The 18,647-nt window shown below is 35.0% G+C and overlaps 1 protein-coding gene across 1 annotated transcript in view; it reads left to right on the top strand.

Moving 5' to 3' along the window:
* LOC106598434 (ras-related protein Rab-38-like) overlaps window positions 1-18,647 on the top strand; it is a 78,952-nt gene that overhangs the window by 38,363 nt on the left and 21,942 nt on the right. The gene's annotated exons all lie outside the window — the stretch shown is intronic.

Here is an 18,647-nt window from a genome sequence, read left to right as displayed (position 1 = left end):
CCAGACACTTAGCTACCAAGTTAGCAACACGATGCATAGCTGACATCTAGCCACTTAGCTACCAAGTTAGCAACATGATGCATAGCTGACATCTAGCCACTTAGCTACCAAGTTAGCAACACGATGCATAGCTCACATCTAGCCACTTAGCTAGCAAGTTAGCAACACGATGCATAGCTGACATCTAGCCACTTAGCTACCAAGTTAGCAACATGATGCATAGCTGACATCTAGCCACTTAGCTACCAAGTTAGCAACATGATGCATAGCTGACATTTAGCCACTTAGCTACCAAGTTAGCAACACGATGCATAGCTGACATCTATATAGAGTGGTGTATAGTGATGTAGAGAGTTATATAGAGTGGTGTATAGTGATATAGAGTGCTGTAGAGAGTTATATAGAGTGGTGTATAGTGATGTAGAGAATTATATAGAGTGGTGTATAGTGATGTAGAGAGTTATATAGAGTGGTGTATAGTGATATAGAGTGATGTAGAGAGTTATATAGAGTGGTGTATAGTGATATAGAGTGATGTAGAGAGTTATATAGAGTGGTGTATAGTGATATAGAGTGGTGTAGAGAGTTATATAGAGTGGTGTATAGTGATATAGAGTGGTGTTGAGAGTTATATAGAGTGGTGTATAGTGATATGGAGTGGTGTAGAGAGTTATATAGAGTGGTGTATAGTGATATAGAGTGCTGTAGAGAGTTATATAGAGTGGTGTATAGAGTGATGTAGAGAGTTATATAGAGTGGTGTATAGTGATATAGAGTGATGTAGAGAGTTATATAGAGTGGTGTATAGTGATATAGAGTGATGTAGAGAGTTATATAGAGTGGTGTATAGTGATATAGAGTGGTGTAGAGAGTTATATAGAGTGGTGTATAGTGATATAGAGTGCTGTAGAGAGTTATACAGAGTGGTGTATAGAGTGATGTAGAGAATTATATTGAGTGGTGTATAGTGATATAGAGTGATGTAGAGAGTTATATAGAGTGGTGTATAGTGATATAGAGTGCTGTAGAGAGTTATATAGAGTGGTGTATAGAGTGATGTAGAGAATTATATTGAGTGGTGTATAGTGATATAGAGTGATGTAGAGAGTTATATAGAGTGGTGTATAGTGATATAGAGTGATGTAGAGAGTTATATAGAGTGGTGTATAGTGATAGTAGAGAGTTATATAGAGTGGTGTATAGTGATATAGAGTGCTGTAGAGAGTTATATAGAGTGGTGTATAGTGTTGTAGAGAATTATATAGAGTGGTGTATAGTGATGTAGAGAGTTATATAGAGTGGTGTATAGTGATATAGAGTGATGTAGAGAGTTATATAGAGTGGTGTATAGTGATATAGAGTGATGTAGAGAGTTATATAGAGTGGTGTATAGTGATATAGAGTGGTGTAGAGAGTTATATAGAGTGGTGTATAGTGATATAGAGTGCTGTAGAGAGTTATATAGAGTGGTGTATAGTGATGTAGAGAATTATATAGAGTGGTGTATAGTGATGTAGAGAGTTATATAGAGTGGTGTATAGTGATATAGAGTGATGTAGAGAGTTATATAGAGTGGTGTATAGTGATATAGAGTGATGTAGAGAGTTATATAGAGTGGTGTATAGTGATATAGAGTGGTGTAGAGAGTTATATAGAGTGGTGTATAGTGATATAGAGTGGTGTTGAGAGTTATATAGAGTGGTGTATAGTGATATGGAGTGGTGTAGAGAGTTATATAGAGTCGTGTATAGTGATATAGAGTGCTGTAGAGAGTTATATAGAGTGGTGTATAGAGTGATGTAGAGAGTTATATAGAGTGGTGTATAGCGATATAGAGTGATGTAGAGAGTTATATAGAGTGTTGTATAGTGATATAGAGTGATGTAGAGAGTTATATAGAGTGGTGTATAGTGATATAGAGTGGTGTAGAGAGTTATATAGAGTGGTGTATAGTGATATAGAGTGATGTAGAGAGTTATACAGAGTGGTGTATAGAGTGATGTAGAGAATTATATTGAGTGGTGTATAGTGATATAGAGTGATGTAGAGAGTTATATAGAGTGGTGTATAGTGATATAGAGTGCTGTAGAGAGTTATATAGAGTGGTGTATAGAGTGATGTAGAGAATTATATTGAGTGGTGTATAGTGATATAGAGTGATGTAGAGAGTTATATAGAGTGGTGTATAGTGATATAGAGTGATGTAGAGAGTTATATAGAGTGGTGTATAGTGATGTAGAGAGTTATATAGAGTGGTGTATAGTGATATAGAGTGCTGTAGAGAGTTATATAGAGTGGTGTATAGTGTTGTAGAGAATTATATAGAGTGGTGTATAGTGATGTAGAGAGTTATATAGAGTGGTGTATAGTGATATAGAGTGATGTAGAGAGTTATATAGAGTGGTGTATAGTGATATAGAGTGATGTAGAGAGTTATATAGAGTGGTGTATAGTGATATAGAGTGGTGTAGAGAGTTATATAGAGTGGTGTATAGTGATATAGAGTGGTGTTGAGAGTTATATAGAGTGGTGTATAGTGATATGGAGTGGTGTTTAGAGTTATATAGAGTGGTGTATAGTGATATGGAGTGGTGTAGAGAGTTATATAGAGTCGTGTATAGTGATATAGAGTGCTGTAGAGAGTTATATAGAGTGGTGTATAGAGTGATGTAGAGAGTTATATAGAGTGGTGTATAGTGATATAGAGTGATGTAGAGAGTTATATAGAGTGGTGTATAGTGATATAGAGTGATGTAGAGAGTTATATAGAGTGGTGTATAGTGATATAGAGTGGTGTAGAGAGTTATATAGAGTGGTGTATAGTGATATAGAGTGCTGTAGAGCGTTATATAGAGTGGTGTATAGAGTGATGTAGAGAATTATATAGAGTGGTGTATAGTGATATAGAGTGGTGTAGAGAGTTATATAGAGTGGTGTATAGTGATATAGAGTGCTGTAGAGAGTTATATAGAGTGGTGTATAGAGTGATGTAGAGAGTTATATTGAGTGGTGTATAGTGATATAGAGTGATGTAGAGAGTTATATAGAGTGGTGTATAGTGATATAGAGTGCTGTAGAGAGTTATATAGAGTGGTGTATAGAGTGATGTAGAGAATTATATTGAGTGGTGTATAGTGATATAGAGTGATGTAGAGAGTTATATAGAGTGGTGTATAGTGATATAGAGTGATGTAGAGAGTTATATAGAGTGGTGTATAGTGATGTAGAGAGTTATATAGAGTGGTGTATAGAGTGATGTAGAGAATTATATTGAGTGGTGTATAGTGATATAGAGTGATGTAGAGAGTTATATAGAGTGGTGTATAGTGATATAGAGTGGTGTTGAGAGTTATATAGAGTGGTGTATAGTGATATGGAGTGGTGTAGAGAGTTATATAGAGTCGTGTATAGTGATATAGAGTGCTGTAGAGAGTTATATAGAGTGGTGTATAGAGTGATGTAGAGAGTTATATAGAGTGGTGTATAGTGATATAGAGTGGTGTAGAGAGTTATATAGAGTGGTGTATAGTGATATAGAGTGGTGTTGAGAGTTATATAGAGTGGTGTATAGAGTGATGTAGAGAGTTATATAGAGTGGTGTATAGTGATATAGAGTGGTGTAGAGAGTTATATAGAGTGGTGTATAGTGATATAGAGTGGTGTTGAGAGTTATATAGAGTGGTGTATAGTGATATGGAGTGGTGTTGAGAGTTATATAGAGTGGTGTATAGTGATATGGAGTGGTGTAGAGAGTTATATAGAGTCGTGTATAGTGATATAGAGTGCTGTAGAGAGTTATATAGAGTGCTGTATAGAGTGATGTAGAGAGTTATATAGAGTGGTGTATAGTGATATAGAGTGATGTAGAGAGTTATATAGAGTGGTGTATAGTGATATAGAGTGGTGTAGAGAGTTATATAGAGTGGTGTATAGTGATATAGAGTGCTGTAGAGAGTTATATAGAGTGGTGTATAGAGTGATGTAGAGAATTATATAGAGTGGTGTATAGTGATATAGAGTGGTGTAGAGAGTTATATAGAGTGGTGTATAGTGATATAGAGTGCTGTAGAGAGTTATATAGAGTGGTGTATAGAGTGATGTAGAGAATTATATTGAGTGGTGTATAGTGATATAGAGTGATGTAGAGAGTTATATAGAGTGGTGTATAGTGATATAGAGTGCTGTAGAGAGTTATATAGAGTGGTGTATAGAGTGATGTAGAGAATTATATTGAGTGGTGTATAGTGATATAGAGTGATGTAGAGAGTTATATAGAGTGGTGTATAGTGATATAGAGTGATGTAGAGAGTTATATAGAGTGGTGTATAGTGATGTAGAGAGTTATATAGAGTGGTGTATAGTGATATAGAGTGCTGTAGAGAGTTATATAGAGTGGTGTATAGTGATGTAGAGAATTAAATAGAGTGGTGTATAGTGATGTAGAGAGTTATATAGAGTGGTGTATAGTGATATAGAGTGATGTAGAGAGTTATATAGAGTGGTGTATAGTGATATAGAGTGATGTAGAGAGTTATATAGAGTGGTGTATAGTGATATAGAGTGGTGTAGAGAGTTATATAGAGTGGTGTTGAGAGTTATATAGAGTAGTGTATAGTGATATGGAGTGGTGTTGAGAGTTATATAGAGTGGTGTATAGTGATATGGAGTGGTGTAGAGAGTTATATAGAGTCGTGTATAGTGATATAGAGTGCTGTAGAGAGTTATATAGAGTGGTGTATAGAGTGATGTAGAGAGTTATATAGAGTGGTGTATAGTGATATAGAGTGATGTAGAGAGTTATATAGAGTGGTGTATAGTGATATAGAGTGATGTAGGGAGTTATATAGAGTGGTGTATAGTGATATAGAGTGATGTAGAGAGTTATATAGAGTGGTGTATAGTGATATAGAGTGGTGTAGAGAGTTATATAGAGTGGTGTATAGTGATATAGAGTGGTGTAGAGAGTTATATTAGAGTGGTATATAGTGATATAGAGTGCTGTAGAGAGTTATATAGAGTGGTGTATAGTGATGTAGAGAGTTATATAGGGTGGTGTATAGTGATGTAGAGAGTTATATAGAGTGGTGTATAGTGATATAGAGTGATGTAGAGAGTTATATAGAGTGGTGTATAGTGATATAGAGTGGTGTAGAGAGTTATATAGAGTGGTGTATAGTGCTTTAGAGAGTTATATAGAGTGGTGTATAGAGTGATGTAGAGAGTTATATAGAGTGGTGTATAGTGATATAGAGTGGTGTAGAGAGTTATATAGAGTGGTGTATAGTGATATAGAGTGATGTAGAGAGTTATATAGAGTGGTGTATAGTGATATGGAGTGGTGTAGAGAGTTATATAGAGTCGTGTATAGTGATATAGAGTGCTGTAGAGAGTTATATAGAGTGGTGTATAGAGTGATGTAGAGAGTTATATAGAGTGGTGTATAGTGATATAGAGTGATGTAGAGAGTTATATAGAGTGGTGTATAGTGATATAGAGTGATGTAGAGAGTTATATAGAGTGGTGTATAGTGATATAGAGTGGTGTAGAGAGTTATATAGAGTGGTGTATAGTGATATAGAGTGCTGTAGAGAGTTATATAGAGTGGTGTATAGAGTGATGTAGAGAATTATATTGAGTGGTGTATAGTGATATAGAGTGATGTAGAGAGTTATATAGAGTGGTGTATAGTGATATAGAGTGATGTAGATAGTTATATAGAGTGGTGTATAGTGATGTAGAGAGTTATATAGAGTGGTGTATAGAGTGATGTAGAGAATTATATTGAGTGGTGTATAGTGATATAGAGTGATGTAGAGAGTTATATAGAGTGGTGTATAGTGATATAGAGTGCTGTAGAGAGTTATATAGAGTGGTGTATAGAGTGATGTAGAGAATTATATTGAGTGGTGTATAGTGATATAGAGTGATGTAGAGAGTTATATAGAGTGGTGTATAGTTTTATAGAGTGATGTAGAGAGTTATATAGAGTGGTGTATAGTGATGTAGAGAGTTATATAGAGTGGTGTATAGTGATATAGAGTGCTGTAGAGAGTTATATAGAGTGGTGTATAGTGTTGTAGAGAATTATATAGAGTGGTGTATAGTGATGTAGAGAGTTATATAGAGTGGTGTATAGTGATATAGAGTGATGTAGAGAGTTATATAGAGTGGTGTATAGTGATATAGAGTGATGTAGAGAGTTATATAGAGTGGTGTATAGTGATATAGAGTGGTGTAGAGAGTTATATAGAGTGGTATATAGTGATATAGAGTGGTGTTGAGAGTTATATAGAGTGGTGTATAGTGATATGGAGTGGTGTTGAGAGTTATATAGAGTGGTGTATAGTGATATGGAGTGGTGTAGAGAGTTATATAGAGTCGTGTATAGTGATATAGAGTGCTGTAGAGAGTTATATAGAGTGGTGTATAGAGTGATGTAGAGAGTTATATAGAGTGGTGTATAGTGATATAGAGTGATGTAGAGAGTTATATAGAGTGGTGTATAGTGATATAGAGTGATGTAGAGAGTTATATAGAGTGGTGTATAGTGATATAGAGTGGTGTAGAGAGTTATATAGAGTGGTGTATAGTGATATAGAGTGCTGTAGAGAGTTAGATAGAGTGGTGTATAGAGTGATGTAGAGAATTATATAGAGTGGTGTATAGTGATATAGAGTGGTGTAGAGAGTTATATAGAGTGGTGTATAGTGATATAGAGTGCTGTAGAGAGTTATATAGAGTGGTGTATAGAGTGATGTAGAGAATTATATTGAGTGGTGTATAGTGATATAGAGTGATGTAGAGAGTTATATAGAGTGGTGTATAGTGATATAGAGTGCTGTAGAGAGTTATATAGAGTGGTGTATAGAGTGATGTAGAGAATTATATTGAGTGGTGTATAGTGATATAGAGTGATGTAGAGAGTTATATAGAGTGGTGTATAGTGATATAGAGTGATGTAGAGAGTTATATAGAGTGGTGTATAGTGATGTAGAGAGTTATATAGAGTGGTGTATAGAGTGATGTAGAGAATTATATTGAGTGGTGTATAGTGATATAGAGTGATGTAGAGAGTTATATAGAGTGGTGTATAGTGATATAGAGTGGTGTTGAGAGTTATATAGAGTGGTGTATAGTGATATGGAGTGGTGTAGAGAGTTATATAGAGTCGTGTATAGTGATATAGAGTGCTGTAGAGAGTTATATAGAGTGGTGTATAGAGTGATGTAGAGAGTTATATAGAGTGGTGTATAGTGATATAGAGTGGTGTAGAGAGTTATATAGAGTGGTGTATAGTGATATAGAGTGGTGTTGAGAGTTATATAGAGTGGTGTATAGAGTGATGTAGAGAGTTATATAGAGTGGTGTATAGTGATATAGAGTGGTGTAGAGAGTTATATAGAGTGGTGTATAGTGATATAGAGTGGTGTTGAGAGTTATATAGAGTGGTGTATAGTGATATGGAGTGGTGTTGAGAGTTATATAGAGTGGTGTATAGTGATATGGAGTGGTGTAGAGAGTTATATAGAGTCGTGTATAGTGATATAGAGTGCTGTAGAGAGTTATATAGAGTGGTGTATAGAGTGATGTAGAGAGTTATATAGAGTGGTGTATAGTGATATAGAGTGATGTAGAGAGTTATATAGAGTGGTGTATAGTGATATAGAGTGGTGTAGAGAGTTATATAGAGTGGTGTATAGTGATATAGAGTGCTGTAGAGAGTTATATAGAGTGGTGTATAGAGTGATGTAGAGAATTATATAGAGTGGTGTATAGTGATATAGAGTGGTGTAGAGAGTTATATAGAGTGGTGTATAGTGATATAGAGTGCTGTAGAGAGTTATATAGAGTGGTGTATAGAGTGATGTAGAGAATTATATTGAGTGGTGTATAGTGATATAGAGTGATGTAGAGAGTTATATAGAGTGGTGTATAGTGATATAGAGTGCTGTAGAGAGTTATATAGAGTGGTGTATAGAGTGATGTAGAGAATTATATTGAGTGGTGTATAGTGATATAGAGTGATGTAGAGAGTTATATAGAGTGGTGTATAGTGATATAGAGTGATGTAGAGAGTTATATAGAGTGGTGTATAGTGATGTAGAGAGTTATATAGAGTGGTGTATAGTGATATAGAGTGCTGTAGAGAGTTATATAGAGTGGTGTATAGTGATGTAGAGAATTAAATAGAGTGGTGTATAGTGATGTAGAGAGTTATATAGAGTGGTGTATAGTGATATAGAGTGATGTAGAGAGTTATATAGAGTGGTGTATAGTGATATAGAGTGATGTAGAGAGTTATATAGAGTGGTGTATAGTGATATAGAGTGGTGTAGAGAGTTATATAGAGTGGTGTTGAGAGTTATATAGAGTAGTGTATAGTGATATGGAGTGGTGTTGAGAGTTATATAGAGTGGTGTATAGTGATATGGAGTGGTGTAGAGAGTTATATAGAGTCGTGTATAGTGATATAGAGTGCTGTAGAGAGTTATATAGAGTGGTGTATAGAGTGATGTAGAGAGTTATATAGAGTGGTGTATAGTGATATAGAGTGATGTAGAGAGTTATATAGAGTGGTGTATAGTGATATAGAGTGATGTAGAGAGTTATATAGAGTGGTGTATAGTGATATAGAGTGATGTAGAGAGTTATATAGAGTGGTGTATAGTGATGTAGAGAGTTATATAGAGTGGTGTATAGTGATATAGAGTGCTGTAGAGAGTTATATAGAGTGGTGTATAGTGTTGTAGAGAATTATATAGAGTGGTGTATAGTGATGTAGAGAGTTATATAGAGTGGTGTATAGTGATATAGAGTGATGTAGAGAGTTATATAGAGTGGTGTATAGTGATATAGAGTGATGTAGAGAGTTATATAGAGTGGTGTATAGTGATATAGAGTGGTGTAGAGAGTTATATAGAGTGGTATATAGTGATATAGAGTGGTGTTGAGAGTTATATAGAGTGGTGTATAGTGATATGGAGTGGTGTTGAGAGTTATATAGAGTGGTGTATAGTGATATGGAGTGGTGTAGAGAGTTATATAGAGTCGTGTATAGTGATATAGAGTGCTGTAGAGAGTTATATAGAGTGGTGTATAGAGTGATGTAGAGAGTTATATAGAGTGGTGTATAGTGATATAGAGTGATGTAGAGAGTTATATAGAGTGGTGTATAGTGATATAGAGTGATGTAGAGAGTTATATAGAGTGGTGTATAGTGATATAGAGTGGTGTAGAGAGTTATATAGAGTGGTGTATAGTGATATAGAGTGCTGTAGAGAGTTAGATAGAGTGGTGTATAGAGTGATGTAGAGAATTATATAGAGTGGTGTATAGTGATATAGAGTGGTGTAGAGAGTTATATAGAGTGGTGTATAGTGATATAGAGTGCTGTAGAGAGTTATATAGAGTGGTGTATAGAGTGATGTAGAGAATTATATTGAGTGGTGTATAGTGATATAGAGTGATGTAGAGAGTTATATAGAGTGGTGTATAGTGATATAGAGTGCTGTAGAGAGTTATATAGAGTGGTGTATAGAGTGATGTAGAGAATTATATTGAGTGGTGTATAGTGATATAGAGTGATGTAGAGAGTTATATAGAGTGGTGTATAGTGATATAGAGTGATGTAGAGAGTTATATAGAGTGGTGTATAGTGATGTAGAGAGTTATATAGAGTGGTGTATAGAGTGATGTAGAGAATTATATTGAGTGGTGTATAGTGATATAGAGTGATGTAGAGAGTTATATAGAGTGGTGTATAGTGATATAGAGTGGTGTTGAGAGTTATATAGAGTGGTGTATAGTGATATGGAGTGGTGTGAGAGTTATATAGAGTCGTGTATAGTGATATAGAGTGCTGTAGAGAGTTATATAGAGTGGTGTATAGAGTGATGTAGAGAGTTATATAGAGTGGTGTATAGTGATATAGAGTGGTGTAGAGAGTTATATAGAGTGGTGTATAGTGATATAGAGTGGTGTTGAGAGTTATATAGAGTGGTGTATAGAGTGATGTAGAGAGTTATATAGAGTGGTGTATAGTGATATAGAGTGGTGTTGAGAGTTATATAGAGTGGTGTATAGTGATATGGAGTGGTGTTGAGAGTTATATAGAGTGGTGTATAGTGATATGGAGTGGTGTAGAGAGTTATATAGAGTCGTGTATAGTGATATAGAGTGCTGTAGAGAGTTATATAGAGTGGTGTATAGAGTGATGTAGAGAGTTATATAGAGTGGTGTATAGTGATATAGAGTGATGTAGAGAGTTATATAGAGTGGTGTATAGTGATATAGAGTGGTGTAGAGAGTTATATAGAGTGGTGTATAGTGATATAGAGTGCTGTAGAGAGTTATATAGAGTGGTGTATAGAGTGATGTAGAGAATTATATAGAGTGGTGTATAGTGATATAGAGTGGTGTAGAGAGTTATATAGAGTGGTGTATAGTGATATAGAGTGCTGTAGAGAGTTATATAGAGTGGTGTATAGAGTGATGTAGAGAATTATATTGAGTGGTGTATAGTGATATAGAGTGATGTAGAGAGTTATATAGAGTGGTGTATAGTGATATAGAGTGCTGTAGAGAGTTATATAGAGTGGTGTATAGAGTGATGTAGAGAATTATATTGAGTGGTGTATAGTGATATAGAGTGATGTAGAGAGTTATATAGAGTGGTGTATAGTGATATAGAGTGATGTAGAGAGTTATATAGAGTGGTGTATAGTGATGTAGAGAGTTATATAGAGTGGTGTATAGAGTGATGTAGAGAATTATATTGAGTGGTGTATAGTGATATAGAGTGATGTAGAGAGTTATATAGAGTGGTGTATAGTGATATAGAGTGGTGTTGAGAGTTATATAGAGTGGTGTATAGTGATATGGAGTGGTGTAGAGAGTTATATAGAGTGGTGTATAGTGATATAGAGTGCTGTAGAGAGTTATATAGAGTGGTGTATAGAGTGATGTAGAGAGTTATATAGAGTGGTGTATAGTGATATAGAGTGGTGTAGAGAGTTATATAGAGTGGTGTATAGTGATATAGAGTGGTGTTGAGAGTTATATAGAGTGGTGTATAGAGTGATGTAGAGAGTTATATAGAGTGGTGTATAGTGATATAGAGTGGTGTAGAGAGTTATATAGAGTGGTGTATAGTGATATAGAGTGGTGTTGAGAGTTATATAGAGTGGTGTATAGTGATATGGAGTGGTGTTGAGAGTTATATAGAGTGGTGTATAGTGATATGGAGTGGTGTAGAGAGTTATATAGAGTGGTGTATAGTGATATAGAGTGCTGTAGAGAGTTATATAGAGTGGTGTATAGAGTGATGTAGAGAATTATATAGAGTGGTGTATAGTGATATAGAGTGGTGTAGAGAGTTATATAGAGTGGTGTATAGTGATATAGAGTGCTGTAGAGAGTTATATAGAGTGGTGTATAGAGTGATGTAGAGAAATTATATTGAGTGGTGTATAGTGATATAGAGTGATGTAGAGAGTTATATAGAGTGGTGTATAGTGATATAGAGTGCTGTAGAGAGTTATATAGAGTGGTGTATAGAGTGATGTAGAGAATTATATTGAGTGGTGTATAGTGATATAGAGTGATGTAGAGAGTTATATAGAGTGGTGTATAGTGATATAGAGTGATGTAGAGAGTTATATAGAGTGGTGTATAGTGATGTAGAGAGTTATATAGAGTGGTGTATAGTGATATAGAGTGCTGTAGAGAGTTATATAGAGTGGTGTATAGTGATGTAGAGAATTAAATAGAGTGGTGTATAGTGATGTAGAGAGTTATATAGAGTGGTGTATAGTGATATAGAGTGATGTAGAGAGTTATATAGAGTGGTGTATAGTGATATAGAGTGATGTAGAGAGTTATATAGAGTGGTGTATAGTGATATAGAGTGGTGTAGAGAGTTATATAGAGTGGTGTTGAGAGTTATATAGAGTAGTGTATAGTGATATGGAGTGGTGTTGAGAGTTATATAGAGTGGTGTATAGTGATATGGAGTGGTGTAGAGAGTTATATAGAGTCGTGTATAGTGATATAGAGTGCTGTAGAGAGTTATATAGAGTGGTGTATAGAGTGATGTAGAGAGTTATATAGAGTGGTGTATAGTGATATAGAGTGATGTAGAGAGTTATATAGAGTGGTGTATAGTGATATAGAGTGATGTAGGGAGTTATATAGAGTGGTGTATAGTGATATAGAGTGATGTAGAGAGTTATATAGAGTGGTGTATAGTGATATAGAGTGGTGTAGAGAGTTATATAGAGTGGTGTATAGTGATATAGAGTGGTGTAGAGAGTTATATTAGAGTGGTATATAGTGATATAGAGTGCTGTAGAGAGTTATATAGAGTGGTGTATAGTGATGTAGAGAGTTATATAGGGTGGTGTATAGTGATGTAGAGAGTTATATAGAGTGGTGTATAGTGATATAGAGTGATGTAGAGAGTTATATAGAGTGGTGTATAGTGATATAGAGTGGTGTAGAGAGTTATATAGAGTGGTGTATAGTGCTTTAGAGAGTTATATAGAGTGGTGTATAGAGTGATGTAGAGAGTTATATAGAGTGGTGTATAGTGATATAGAGTGGTGTAGAGAGTTATATAGAGTGGTGTATAGTGATATAGAGTGATGTAGAGAGTTATATAGAGTGGTGTATAGTGATATGGAGTGGTGTAGAGAGTTATATAGAGTGGTGTATAGTGATATAGAGTGCTGTAGAGAGTTATATAGAGTGGTGTATAGAGTGATGTAGAGAGTTATATAGAGTGGTGTATAGTGATATAGAGTGATGTAGAGAGTTATATAGAGTGGTGTATAGTGATATAGAGTGATGTAGAGAGTTATATAGAGTGGTGTATAGTGATATAGAGTGGTGTAGAGAGTTATATAGAGTGGTGTATAGTGATATAGAGTGCTGTAGAGAGTTATATAGAGTGGTGTATAGAGTGATGTAGAGAATTATATTGAGTGGTGTATAGTGATATAGAGTGATGTAGAGAGTTATATAGAGTGGTGTATAGTGATATAGAGTGATGTAGAGAGTTATATAGAGTGGTGTATAGTGATGTAGAGAGTTATATAGAGTGGTGTATAGAGTGATGTAGAGAATTATATTGAGTGGTGTATAGTGATATAGAGTGATGTAGAGAGTTATATAGAGTGGTGTATAGTGATATAGAGTGGTGTTGAGAGTTATATAGAGTGGTGTATAGTGATATGGAGTGGTGTAGAGAGTTATATAGAGTGGTGTATAGTGATATAGAGTGCTGTAGAGAGTTATATAGAGTGGTGTATAGAGTGATGTAGAGAGTTATATAGAGTGGTGTATAGTGATATAGAGTGGTGTAGAGAGTTATATAGAGTGGTGTATAGTGATATAGAGTGGTGTTGAGAGTTATATAGAGTGGTGTATAGAGTGATGTAGAGAGTTATATAGAGTGGTGTATAGTGATATAGAGTGGTGTGAGAGTTATATAGAGTGGTGTATAGTGATATAGAGTGGTGTTGAGAGTTATATAGAGTGGTGTATAGTGATATGGAGTGGTGTTGAGAGTTATATAGAGTGGTGTATAGTGATATGGAGTGGTGTAGAGAGTTATATAGAGTCGTGTATAGTGATATAGAAGGCTGTAGAGAGTTATATAGAGTGGTGTATAGAGTGATGTAGAGAGTTATATAGAGTGGTGTATAGTGATATAGAGTGATGTAGAGAGTTATATAGAGTGGTGTATAGTGATATAGAGTGGTGTAGAGAGTTATATAGAGTGGTGTATAGTGATATAGAGTGCTGTAGAGAGTTATATAGAGTGGTGTATAGAGTGATGTAGAGAATTATATAGAGTGGTGTATAGTGATATAGAGTGGTGTAGAGAGTTATATAGAGTGGTGTATAGTGATATAGAGTGCTGTAGAGAGTTATATAGAGTGGTGTATAGAGTGATGTAGAGAATTATATTGAGTGGTGTATAGTGATATAGAGTGATGTAGAGAGTTATATAGAGTGGTGTATAGTGATATAGAGTGCTGTAGAGAGTTATATAGAGTGGTGTATAGAGTGATGTAGAGAATTATATTGAGTGGTGTATAGTGATATAGAGTGATGTAGAGAGTTATATAGAGTGGTGTATAGTGATATAGAGTGATGTAGAGAGTTATATAGAGTGGTGTATAGTGATGTAGAGAGTTATATAGAGTGGTGTATAGTGATATAGAGTGCTGTAGAGAGTTATATAGAGTGGTGTATAGTGATGTAGAGAATTAAATAGAGTGGTGTATAGTGATGTAGAGAGTTATATAGAGTGGTGTATAGTGATATAGAGTGATGTGAGAGTTATATAGAGTGGTGTATAGTGATATAGAGTGATGTAGAGAGTTATATAGAGTGGTGTATAGTGATATAGAGTGGTGTAGAGAGTTATATAGAGTGGTGTTGAGAGTTATATAGAGTGGTGTATAGTGATATGGAGTGGTGTTGAGAGTTATATAGAGTGGTGTATAGTGATATGGAGTGGTGTAGAGAGTTATATAGAGTCGTGTATAGTGATATAGAGTGCTGTAGAGAGTTATATAGAGTGGTGTATAGAGTGATGTAGAGAGTTATATAGAGTGGTGTATAGTGATATAGAGTGATGTAGAGAGTTATATAGAGTGGTGTATAGTGATATAGAGTGATGTAGAGAGTTATATAGAGTGGTGTATAGTGATATAGAGTGGTGTAGAGAGTTATATAGAGTGGTGTATAGTGATATAGAGTGCTGTAGAGAGTTATATAGAGTGGTGTATAGAGTGATGTAGAGAATTATATAGAGTGGTGTATAGTGATATAGAGTGGTGTAGAGAGTTATATAGAGTGGTGTATAGTGATATAGAGTGCTGTAGAGAGTTATATAGAGTGGTGTATAGAGTGATGTAGAGAATTATATTGAGTGGTGTATAGTGATATAGAGTGATGTAGAGAGTTATATAGAGTGGTGTATAGTGATATAGAGTGCTGTAGAGAGTTATATAGAGTGGTGTATAGAGTGATGTAGAGAATTATATTGAGTGGTGTATAGTGATATAGAGTGATGTAGAGAGTTATATAGAGTGGTGTATAGTGATATAGAGTGATGTAGAGAGTTATATAGAGTGGTGTATAGTGATGTAGAGAGTTATATAGAGTGGTGTATAGAGTGATGTAGAGAATTATATTGAGTGGTGTATAGTGATATAGAGTGATGTAGAGAGTTATATAGAGTGGTGTATAGTGATATAGAGTGGTGTTGAGAGTTATATAGAGTGGTGTATAGTGATATGGAGTGGTGTAGAGAGTTATATAGAGTCGTGTATAGTGATATAGAGTGCTGTGAGAGTTATATAGAGTGGTGTATAGAGTGATGTAGAGAGTTATATAGAGTGGTGTATAGTGATATAGAGTGGTGTAGAGAGTTATATAGAGTGGTGTATAGTGATATAGAGTGGTGTTGAGAGTTATATAGAGTGGTGTATAGAGTGATGTAGAGAGTTATATAGAGTGGTGTATAGTGATATAGAGTGGTGTAGAGAGTTATATAGAGTGGTGTATAGTGATATAGAGTGGTGTTGAGAGTTATATAGAGTGGTGTATAGTGATATGGAGTGGTGTTGAGAGTTATATAGAGTGGTGTATAGTGATATGGAGTGGTGTAGAGAGTTATATAGAGTCGTGTATAGTGATATAGAGTGCTGTAGAGAGTTATATAGAGTGGTGTATAGAGTGATGTAGAGAGTTATATAGAGTGGTGTATAGTGATATAGAGTGATGTAGAGAGTTATATAGAGTGGTGTATAGTGATATAGAGTGGTGTAGAGAGTTATATAGAGTGGTGTATAGTGATATAGAGTGCTGTAGAGAGTTATATAGAGTGGTGTATAGAGTGATGTAGAGAATTATATAGAGTGGTGTATAGTGATATAGAGTGGTGTAGAGAGTTATATAGAGTGGTGTATAGTGATATAGAGTGCTGTAGAGAGTTATATAGAGTGGTGTATAGAGTGATGTAGAGAAATATATTGAGTGGTGTATAGTGATATAGAGTGATGTAGAGAGTTATATAGAGTGGTGTATAGTATATAGAGTGCTGTAGAGAGTTATATAGAGTGGTGTATAGAGTGATGTAGAGAATTATATTGAGTGGTGTATAGTGATATAGAGTGATGTAGAGAGTTATATAGAAGTGGTGTATAGTGATATAGAGTGATGTAGAGAGTTATATAGAGTGGTGTATAGTGATGTAGAGAGTTATATAGAGTGGTGTATAGTGATATAGAGTGCTGTAGAGAGTTATATAGAGTGGTGTATAGTGATGTAGAGAATTAAATAGAGTGGTGTATAGTGATGTAGAGAGTTATATAGAGTGGTGTATAGTGATATAGAGTGATGTAGAGAGTTATATAGAGTGGTGTATAGTGATATAGAGTGATGTAGAGAGTTATATAGAGTGGTGTATAGTGATATAGAGTGGTGTAGAGAGTTATATAGAGTGGTGTTGAGAGTTATATAGAGTAGTGTATAGTGATATGGAGTGGTGTTGAGAGTTATATAGAGTGGTGTATAGTGATATGGAGTGGTGTAGAGAGTTATATAGAGTCGTGTATAGTGATATAGAGTGCTGTAGAGAGTTATATAGAGTGGTGTATAGAGTGATGTTGAGAGTTATATAGAGTGGTGTATAGTGATATAGAGTGATGTAGAGAGTTATATAGAGTGGTGTATAGTGATATAGAGTGATGTAGGGAGTTATATAGAGTGGTGTATAGTGATATAGAGTGATGTAGAGAGTTATATAGAGTGGTGTATAGTGATATAGAGTGGTGTAGAGAGTTATATAGAGTGGTGTATAGTGATATAGAGTGGTGTAGAGAGTTATATTAGAGTGGTATATAGTGATATAGAGTGCTGTAGAGAGTTATATAGAGTGGTGTATAGAGTGATGTAGAGAATTATATTGAGTGGTGTATAGTGATATAGAGTGATGTAGAGAGTTATATAGAGTGGTGTATAGTGATATAGAGTGGTGTTGAGAGTTATATAGAGTGGTGTATAGTGATATGGAGTGGTGTAGAGAGTTATATAGAGTCGTGTATAGTGATATAGAGTGCTGTAGAGAGTTATATAGAGTGGTGTATAGAGTGATGTAGAGAGTTATATAGAGTGGTGTATAGTGATATAGAGTGGTGTAGAGAGTTATATAGAGTGGTGTATAGTGATATAGAGTGGTGTTGAGAGTTATATAGAGTGGTGTATAGAGTGATGTAGAGAGTTATATAGAGTGGTGTATAGTGATATAGAGTGGTGTAGAGAGTTATATAGAGTGGTGTATAGTGATATAGAGTGGTGTTGAGAGTTATATAGAGTGGTGTATAGTGATATGGAGTGGTGTTGAGAGTTATATAGAGTGGTGTATAGTGATATGGAGTGGTGTAGAGAGTTATATAGAGTGGTGTATAGTGATATAGAAGGCTGTAGAGAGTTATATAGAGTGGTGTATAGAGTGATGTAGAGAGTTATATAGAGTGGTGTATAGTGATATAGAGTGATGTAGAGAGTTATATAGAGTGGTGTATAGTGATATAGAGTGGTGTAGAGAGTTATATAGAGTGGTGTATAGTGATATGAGTGCTGTAGAGAGTTATATAGAGTGGTGTATAGAGTGATGTAGAGAATTATATAGAGTGGTGTATAGTGATATAGAGTGGTGTAGAGAGTTATATAGAGTGGTGTATAGTGATATAGAGTGCTGTAGAGAGTTATATAGAGTGGTGTATAGAGTGATGTAGAGAATTATATTGAGTGGTGTATAGTGATATAGAGTGATGTAGAGAGTTATATAGAGTGGTGTATAGTGATATAGAGTGCTGTAGAGAGTTATATAGAGTGGTGTATAGAGTGATGTAGAGAATTATATTGAGTGGTGTATAGTGATATAGAGTGATGTAGAGAGTTATATAGAGTGGTGTATAGTGATATAGAGTGATGTAGAGAGTTATATAGAGTGGTGTATAGTGATGTAGAGAGTTATATAGAGTGGTGTATAGTGATATAGAGTGCTGTAGAGAGTTATATAGAGTGGTGTATAGTGATGTAGAGAATTAAATAGAGTGGTGTATAGTGATGTAGAGAGTTATATAGAGTGGTGTATAGTGATATAGAGTGATGTAGAGAGTTATATAGAGTGGTGTATAGTGATATAGAGTGATGTAGAGAGTTATATAGAGTGGTGTATAGTGATATAGAGTGGTGTAGAGAGTTATATAGAGTGGTGTTGAGAGTTATATAGAGTGGTGTATAGTGATATGGAGTGGTGTTGAGAGTTATATAGAGTGGTGTATAGTGATATGGAGTGGTGTAGAGAGTTATATAGAGTCGTGTATAGTGATATAGAGTGCTGTAGAGAGTTATATAGAGTGGTGTATAGAGTGATGTAGAGAGTTATATAGAGTGGTGTATAGTGATATAGAGTGATGTAGAGAGTTATATAGAGTGGTGTATAGTGATATAGAGTGATGTAGAGAGTTATATAGAGTGGTGTATAGTGATATAGAGTGGTGTAGAGAGTTATATAGAGTGGTGTATAGTGATATAGAGTGCTGTAGAGAGTTAGATAGAGTGGTGTA

The sequence above is a fragment of the Salmo salar genome, chromosome ssa09 (assembly GCF_905237065.1).
Source record: "Salmo salar chromosome ssa09, Ssal_v3.1, whole genome shotgun sequence".
Lineage (NCBI taxonomy): Eukaryota > Metazoa > Chordata > Actinopteri > Salmoniformes > Salmonidae > Salmo > Salmo salar.
This window is presented reverse-complemented; position numbering and strand designations above follow the sequence as displayed.